The 9,437-nt window shown below is 35.4% G+C and overlaps 1 long non-coding RNA gene across 1 annotated transcript; it reads right to left on the reverse strand.

The window, feature by feature from the left end:
• Positions 1 to 1,529: 1,529 nt before the first annotated feature.
• On the reverse strand, positions 1,530 to 9,097 carry LOC124994005 (uncharacterized). The gene is made up of 3 exons (XR_007110422.1): positions 8,973 to 9,097; positions 6,227 to 6,358; positions 1,530 to 3,522 (listed from the first exon to the last, which is right to left on the reverse strand). It is a non-coding gene; the product is annotated as an uncharacterized LOC124994005 (long non-coding RNA).
• Positions 9,098 to 9,437: the final 340 nt, after the last annotated feature.

Below are 9,437 nucleotides of genomic sequence, written 5' to 3' on the forward strand. Positions count from 1 at the left end.
TTTAAGTCTGTTCAGTAGTAGTGGTCCAGAGGACTGGAGGAGACTCAAGTATAAGACCCTTATGTTCAGAGCATTTACCACTCAGTAATGAAGACAGAAGGAATACATGTGCAATGAAATGAAAACTACAAGAAAATTTGATGTGGTATTGGTTGTGTATGCACCTGTGTGTATTGTGTGTGTGTGTGTAAGCAAGTTCCTGACACATGACATAGATAAGAATTTTTTTTCTAACAGTTACAGTATCATAGAATGAAAGGGAAGAGATTCATATGTTAGAAAATTCTTTGCAAAGCTGTTTCATCAGCAGTATTTGAAGTAAGGATGTTTTGGATTATGGAGATGGGACTGTGTACATTAGGGAACATTAAAAATGGAGAAGACATAGCAAAATAAAAGTTGTTAAGATTTTATAAATTACTTAGTTGTTTCTAACAGTGATGAAACTTCAAGTACACGATGTTTTTCCACATCAGTATTAAAGATCTGAGGAAAATTTTGTATCTACTTTGCTGAACTTTAAAAAGTCAACTGTTCGGGTATTGATTGGTTTAGATAATTTTAAAGTTGGCCTTGTTATTTACCTAAAATTTATCAATTATTTAAAATGTGGAGACATACATACAGTGAAAATTAAACACAGTAAAAATTAAAAAGTTTAATTTTGGACCCAGTCTTCTGTCTTTCCAAGCTTGTCTTGCCTCATTCCATCTGCCATGTCCCACCTGCTTTCTCTGTCTCACATAAATGTCCTGTTTCTTCACTATTTCCAAACATGTACACTTTATGTCCATGTATTTGTCTTTTTGTTTATGCAAATTCTTATACCTGGAATATTTTCTCCTTCCAAGCACAACTGAATATGCAAAATGTATTCTTCAAGGACCAACACAGTTAACTATCTTTCTGATGCCTCTTTGCCACCCATTCTTCTGGGTAGAATCAAACACAGTATTCTCTGGAGTCCCTGAGTAGTTGGAACATATTCGTATCATATTACTTACCAGATTGTTTTAAGCCTGTACAATTAGTTGTTTACACACTTTTTTCCTACACCCTAGACTTCAATTCTGTGCAGGCGGGCATTCTATTTTTTCAAATTTTGAATTCCCAGAGCTTAGTATGATGTCTGGAAGTTAGTAAGAGTTCAATAAATAAAAAAGGGCTTAAAGAATATTTGTTTTCAATGAGTCATTATAGTCTGGAGATGAAAAAAAAAAAGAGATAGGTCATCTCAGATTAGTATTCATACCAGTTTAGAAATTCACTTTCTATTTTAATCTCTCTTTCTTGAAACTTCTAGCTAAAAAAGCAAATCTTTCTAGGTCATAGGATTGGCAGGCTGACTGTGACTGCCTTGATGTTTTTTGGAAAATAATTGATAGGCATGTGCATTAGTCAGCTTTTCATCGCTGTGACCGAAATACCTGACCAGAAAAACTTACATGAGGAAAAGTTCATTTTGGTTCACCATTTCAGGGGTTCAGTCCATGGTGAGCCAAGTCCATTGCTCTGGGACTGAAGTGAGGCAAGTAGCATGGTGGAAGGATGTGGCAGAGGAAATCAGCTCAGTTCATATCAGTTCGGAAGAAGAGAGAGACGAGACAGAGACAGAAACACAGAGAGAGAGAAAGAGAGAAAGAGAGAGATTAAAAAACCAGGGACTAAGTATGAAACCCCAAAGTAATGTCCCCAGTGATATACTCTATTCAGTCACACCCCAGCTGCCTACAGTTACCATTCAATTCACTAATCCTTTCAAAATATTATTCCATCCAATGGTTGAATCTACCTATTAGGTTACAGCTCTAATAATATAATCATTGTACCTCTGAACATTCCTGCATTGTCTCACATAAACTTTCAGAGGGCACCTCATATTCAAACCATAACAGCCCATGTCTGTAAAAACATTGAAGAAAAAGCATGGGAAGATGATTTTTCAATTGAGCAAATGAAGAAATATGTCTGCATATGTGTATTAGCATATGAAAAATTAAAACAAAAAATTTCCTCCTTACTTTGACATTTAAACCATTTAAACTACAATTAATTTTTATTTATTTAGGTATCATTGAGAGTATTCATTCTCTAGGTCTTTGATTTTCTCAACTTCTACTACCCCACATTTTGATAATTTCATTATTCTTTATGTATCAGAAGATAAGTAATGCTAGGAAATAAATAGGAAAGTTTGAATTTTTGTCAGTGAAAGAAACATTTTAAAATATTTATTGGTGTATTATACATATTAGTGTGGTTCATTGTTACATGTTCATGCATGTACACAGTATAATTGGATCAAAATTTCATTCTCCAGTACCTCTTCTTCCATCCTTTTATTTCTCCCTTTGATCTCCTTCCCCTACTCTACCCTTTTGTTTCCATGAGATTCCCCCATAACCTTTTCCCTTTGTTCTCTAGAGCTACCCCATGAGAAAGCATGCAGCCCTTGATTTTCTGAGTTTGACTAATTTTGCTTAACATAATGTTATTAAGTTCCATCCATTTTCCTGCAAATGAGTTGATTTTATTCTTTATGACCAAATATAACTCCGTTGTGTATATACACCACATTTTCTTTATCCATTCACCCATTGATGTACATCTAGGTTAGTTTCATAGTTTGAGTATTATGAATTTTGCTGCTATAAACTTGGTATGAATTTATTGCTATAGTAGTATTACTTTAATAAAAGGTTGAAATTAGTGACTTTTCAAGAATAGACAAATACTTGAGGATTTTAATGTATTGATTAATAATGATGTTCATAGCGTCATAATACCTTTGATAATAGCTATAATTTAAGTGATATTCAAGTGCTTTTTACTTTTGGTACTCTTTACACTGGACATTTTTGTTTTTTTATACTGATCATAGACCCAGATACCCTAGAAAAATTGCATTTCCAGATTTTTTAGGTATCTCAAATCCTGCTGGTTTGGTGGGATACTTAATTCCAAGTAGCAGTGAGTTTGGGGCTTCAATATGGTTATAAATTTTCCAGAAACATATATAGGCATTGATGCAACAGGATGTGGAGGAACAGTCTTTCATCTGGGTATGTTTTTACATTTTATCATGCAGACATCCATTTTCTCTGCTGACATGATCCATTCAGCTCCAACTTCTGCTATTTCTGTGTCATGATGGGGGAAGGGGAATTTTGGTAGAGAGGAGAAAAGACTCCTGGTCACATGCAGGTATTCCCCTCTGGGTCTTGCTGCCTAATAGGGTGCAGCTAGGAAGCATCCCCCAGGTTCTGGCCATTCCTGAACAATACCTCTCTTGTCCCCCGCTTCTTCTATCATGGGAAATTACTTTTTAGTTGAAAGAATTCTTTCTTTTTAAAGTTTCTTAAACACATTGGCCTCTATCCATGATCCTCTTTTTCCCTCTTGTACCTTAGATTTGGGGAATAAAGGCTAAGAAACATTTTGCAGGAAGCTGGTTTTGCTGCTTTCTTCTCTGCTGTGTATGTTCTCCAGAGCAATAAGCCAAGAATGTCTCACATATCTGAACTGGTAGAAAGAAAAGATAAAAATAAGGGGGAAATTATCTCAAAAGACTATCCAGCTATAATAAATATTGCTAAGTGGAAGAATGAATTTATCTCATTCTCAGAATCAACAATCACTTGCAGACTCTTTCCTCCACAACCTGTATTTCTCTGAGAATGCAACCATTTGGCTCCCATGAAGAAATTAAGCAAACAAGAAACTGAAGTTGTATCAATTTCATTACTTACATTTGTTTAAAACACAACCAATGATGTGTGAAATTATATAATTATTATATGAATATAATTTGTTAATTAATATTTTCACTGAAAGTTAATTGGAAAGTTCTTGCTTGGCAAATTTTTACTTTTTTTTCACTACTTTAGGGAACACATATTTCTCACTATTGAGCATGTTTTGGGCCGAAATATCATGATGCCTGTCTTGGCAAATGGAGAACCATAAATCTAATGATCAATCTTTCATTATGATTGCTCCTATTGGAAACATTGGGTTTTGAAGGAAGTTAAACACACTGACAAAATTTTGATACCTAAAAGAAAAATTATAATGAAAATATCTTCCTTAAGATGAACTCAGAAGAGGATGTTATCTCATAATTTTTCAGACAAGGAAATTAAATATGAAGATAATTTTTGAGTCAGATTACTTATAATAATTAATTGTACCAACTTGACTGGTCTAAAAGATGCCCCGATACCTGCTAAAACATGATTTCTGGGTATGTTTATGAGGGTACCTCCAGAAGTGATTGATATTTGAATTTGAATTGGTAAGGGCAGATGACAGTATTTGACCCACTGAGGATCTGGTAATACAAAATGGACAAGAAAGGGTGAATTTACTCTTTGCTTGAAAAGGGACACACATCTTTCCCAGTCTCCAAAGGATACTTTTGGTTTGGGGGCTTTCAGACTCTGATACTTGTACTGTTGTCTTTAGGCTTGAACCTGTCATTACAATACTAGTTTTCCTAAATTACCAGCTTTCAAATGGCAGATCATGGGACTCTCAGCCTCCACAATAGTGTGAGTTAATCCCTCATAATAAATTTCTATTTATCTTTCTGTATTTACATACATGCCCTGTTGTTTCTATTTCTATAGAGAACCTTGAAGGATACGTAACTGTTTGACGGGTCTGATGGAAGAAAAGGGACAAAACTTTTATTTACTAACATCATTAGCACTTTAAGGTTTACAAAGCATTTTCATATGCTATGCATTTTCCATTTGAATTTTTAAGTTCTCTTAATTAGGACTTATTTTATCTGTATTCCATTTATAAAAATGTGAAAGTCAAGACAAAGATCAGAAGCTCAAACCCACATAGGTAGGAACAACTTAGGTCTCATTAGATACCATCTTATTTGAAGTAAACTTGTCAGAATTTGTCTAGTTACAAATTTTTAATGGAGTATGTGGATGTCTACTTTAAACACCTTATATAAAATAAGAATTACTAATTTGGAAAATACCTATTTTGGGAACCTGTTTTTTACCATATCTGCCCACATACTTCCTTCTTTAGCAGGTCACACAGAATAAGGACATACTCATGAAGGATCCAGGGTTATGCATAATTATCAGTTGACACATGCCAAATTTATCATTTTCTATTTCCAACAAGAAAGTACCAATAGTTATCCACCCTGGAAGTTTGGATAGTCCTCCAGTCTGTCACATCTACTCTAACTTCTTATATTAAGTGCAAGGAGTTAGAATCTAATGACAAAGTTAGAGAGAAGATTCCATACAAGACTATCCTCACTATGATACCAACTACAAGTTTATTAGTTTTTCTAATTACCCTCATATATAAAAATTTCTTTCTAAGACCCATAGAACTCCCTGAAACCTATTACATTCAGTTATGGTCTGTTCCAAGGGTAGGACACAAAATAGAACCAGCCAAAGAAAGAGATGCCCGGGGCAGAGTTCAGAAAGATTTAAAATTCAAATTGTCTCTTGTCCTCAGGATGTGTTATCCTCTCCACCTCAATCTGTTATAATATCCAGGGAGTATTGCCTGAGCTTCCATATCCAGAATTATTATGGGGGTTTCATGACATACATGTGATTGATTGATCAGTTGCCACATGATTGAACTCCTGCTCCTTCCCATGAGGTTGGGCTACCATGTAATCTGAGAGATCTACCACGACTTATCTCATTAGCATAATTCATCAGGTGTGGTCTCAGGGGCCCATTGTGAGTCATCTTATTAATATAAATTATTGGGTGTGGTCAAAGAAGCCTGTCATGAATAATAAATGTACTCCTATCAATCACTAAGGAAATTCTAAGGGTTTTGAGGTTACCTTCCAAGAGACAGAGGCAAAGGCAAGACTTCTGTTTAGACAAGGTGAAAAAAGGCTTTACTACACAAAAGATATGAGAACTCAGTAAGGCACTGACCTTATTTGAGAGAGAGAGAGAGAGAGAGAGAGAGTCCTTTGAATCTTCTTTATTTCAATGAGTAAATCATTCCCAAACCTTGACATAAGTTACTCATGTCACACCTTACAAATGATTGCCACCAGGATATTAGTGTGGCTGTACAAAGAAATAAGGGAAATTGCTCCATTCAGGGAATTTCTGTGCACCCCTTTCCCATCTTTGTTTTGAGGCCGTTCCCAATCTTCTTAGTCATAATTGTGTTTTATGAGCCAGGGGATACAAATATTATCAAAGCATGTTTTTACCTTATAGAGAGAAAGTCCATTTGTTCCCTTCACAGATTGTGAGAATTTGCAGTTAAGTATCATTTCTTATTCATCTTTGTATCTTCAGCCTTTGATACAGTGACTATACTCAATTAATATTTTTAAACAAACCTGTGGAAAATAAACATTCTTAAAAGAACATCAGATATATTTATTTAGGGCCCTCCCTTATGACCTCATTTAACCTTAATTACATTACTATTATTATTATTATTATTATTATTATTATTATTATTATTATTATTTTGGTACCAGGGATTGATCCCAGTGGCACTTACCACAAGCCAGTTCCCCAGTTCTTTTAATTTTTTTATTTTAATTTGAGAAAGGGTCTTGTTAAGTTGCTTAGGGCCTTACTAAGTTGGTGAGGCTGGCTTTGAACTTGCAATCTTCCTGCTTCAGTCTCCTGAGCCATTGGGATACAGGCGTGTTCTACTGTACCTAGCTTTAATTACCTCTTTTAAGGCCCTGTTTCCAAATTCAATCACATTATGAGCTATTGAGGGTTAGGATTTCAACATATGAATTTGGAAGGGGACACACAATTTAATCTATAAAAATAAGTATATAGTTTCCTAAAAGTAAGAATGACATTAAAAAAAATGGAGATAGTGCTGGCATAGCATGTAGGATTAAATTGATGAAGATGATACTAAAGTAATATCAGCAAACTGAGTTTCATGCAGGTATTTGGGACAATAGTCTTAGCCAGTGAAGTTTCATATAAAACCTCAGCCTGACTTGTATAAATTGTCAAAGCTAATTCAGTAAATCAGAAATGTCAGTCATTCATGTGCCAAGGTCAGATCTCCCCCACATAGAGTCTATTCAGGTTGTGGAAGATTCTGTTTGACCAAATATTATATTCTAAGTAAAGGGACAGTTATGTGTTGTTATTTTCCAACACTCTGAGCAACTGTGGGATGAGGGCAGTGGTTAGTAAAGACTAAGTTACCAACAGTAGACTAAGTTACCAACAGTATTCACCATAGTCTATTCCTTGAAACACTAAGATCCCTTGCTTCTTAACTAAAACTATTAAATTTAGTCATAATTCAGTTTTTCTGGTTAGTCACAATTTGTGGAAAAACTTGTAAGAGTTAGAATAAAAATTATAGTTCCTACTGCAAAGTTTATCTTGTGTCCAGGACTGATACTCATCATCTTTGTCCTATTGATTTAGAACTCATGCTGGTTAACCAAGCCCTCATCCCTGAGGCATGTGCGTTCAGGTTATTTTCTTAGATCATAACTGGGCATGAGCATATCAACATCTGCTACAATGAGCATCTGAAGTGTCAAATATATTCTTTCTTGTTCCTATTATGTAACATCAGTCCTTTTTTACTGGTTCTTTTTAGTTATATATGACAGTAAAATCCATTAGTCCTTCTTCCTTATGTTGATTAAGATCAATAATGTCTGATAGAAGTAATATTCTTTTTCTTTTTTCTTGTTTAACTGCCATGAGAATCCCAAAATGTTAAGATGGCAACTACAACATAAAGTTTAGTGGAGATCAGTAAGAGTCCTTTGGTAGAAGCATCGCCCTTCTTAGAATCAGAAACACAGAGCGTACATATGCAGAGGCAGGAAGCATAAATTTCCTAAGTGGGTAAGTGGAATGGAAAATAAACAGGACTTCTGTTTCAACTTATTTCCTGGACCCATATATTCCATTTATCAAATACATGACTCCATGTAATTACTGTTAGTTTAAGATATATACCACATGTTAAAGAGTATGTCCTCATTCTTTTAGGATATCACCTCCAAGTTGTGCCTCAGCTAAGTCTTCAGAAGACCATTCCAACAGTATAAGGGTAAGAACTTTTAGATGAGGTGATATGATAGGACCCACTGATCTCATGGTGATGTGTCTATTTGCCATATTACATTTTCTTTGTTTCAACACAATATTGTAAGATGCACATGTATAGGATCCTATGTCAATTGCTCAGTCTGTGAGTCCTTGATAGGGGCTGGTATGCTATTCTATGAAGGTATGTCAAACTTATACCCAAATACAAGTCACTTGAGGTCATGACTATTGTCCTTTCTGGGATACAAAGGGTCTAATGATGATCAACTTGAAAGACTTATGATTAGTCTCTTCAAGGAATAGTGCCATTGGGTAATTCAGTTTTGCATTTTGTTACTAAAAGGCTGGACATTTATGAGTGGCAGTAGTTAGCTCAGCCTTTTTAAGAAAAAGCCTGTGTTCTTGGGCCCATATACATCCTTCTCTTCTACCATGTTTTTGTTCTTTACTGGGATGTCTAATGAGAGAAGCTAGTTGATATCTGTTAGCTAATCCTGTGACTCTGTTCTTCCATGACACTTTTTCAGTGGATAACTCTTAGGAACATTAATGTGTGACACAGAATAGAGATCCTAACACTTTGTGCTTTTCACCCTGTCCAGTCACTTGCTTCTTTCCTTGAACTACTATTCCCTGATCTTAGATCTTTGTGCACTTCCTGACCAGCAAGCTTAGTACTCATGACTGCCCAGAACATTGTAAACTCCGGTAATTTTTCTTCCTGTTCAAAGTACATGAACAGTCAATGTAAATATGTAGCCCCAAAAGCTGTCCTTTGGGAGGCTATTTTCTTATCGTCATCTTTCTAGGTTATTCTTGATTAGCAGCAAAAGTGCCGTAGCAATCCATATTCTGCTTGTACGTACAAAGTAGCCCATTCAAAAACTAAATTCAGGTTCTTACCTCATGTGTGGTTAATTGAGTAAATGATCATTGGTCTCTTTAAGAAAGAAGGAGGCTAGGCCTAGTAGCCATGCCCATCATCACAGAAAATTGGGAGGCTGAGACAACAGGATTGCAAGTTTGAGGCCAGCTTCAGCAACTTATCATGACTGTTTCAAAATAAAAAACAAAAAGGATTAGGGATGGAGTTTAGTGGTAAAGTACTCCCAGGTTCAATCCCCAGTACAAAAAGAGAAAGATAAAAAGAAAAGGAAAGAAAGAAAGGAGAAAACATTACTAAATATTTGATGTAGTATTTCAGGGTCCTTCTTAAGGGACGTTTTGCATTTCCTGGTATGTTCTGTGTCTTAGAACACATGTAAGTTTGGACACTCAGTGGGGCAGGGATTGTGACTTCTTTTGGGACAGCTGATATCAGGTTTTGCTCATTCATTCTCCATCTCTTTTGATTATATACTGAGCAGT

The sequence above is a fragment of the Sciurus carolinensis genome, chromosome 10 (assembly GCF_902686445.1).
Source record: "Sciurus carolinensis chromosome 10, mSciCar1.2, whole genome shotgun sequence".
Lineage (NCBI taxonomy): Eukaryota > Metazoa > Chordata > Mammalia > Rodentia > Sciuridae > Sciurus > Sciurus carolinensis.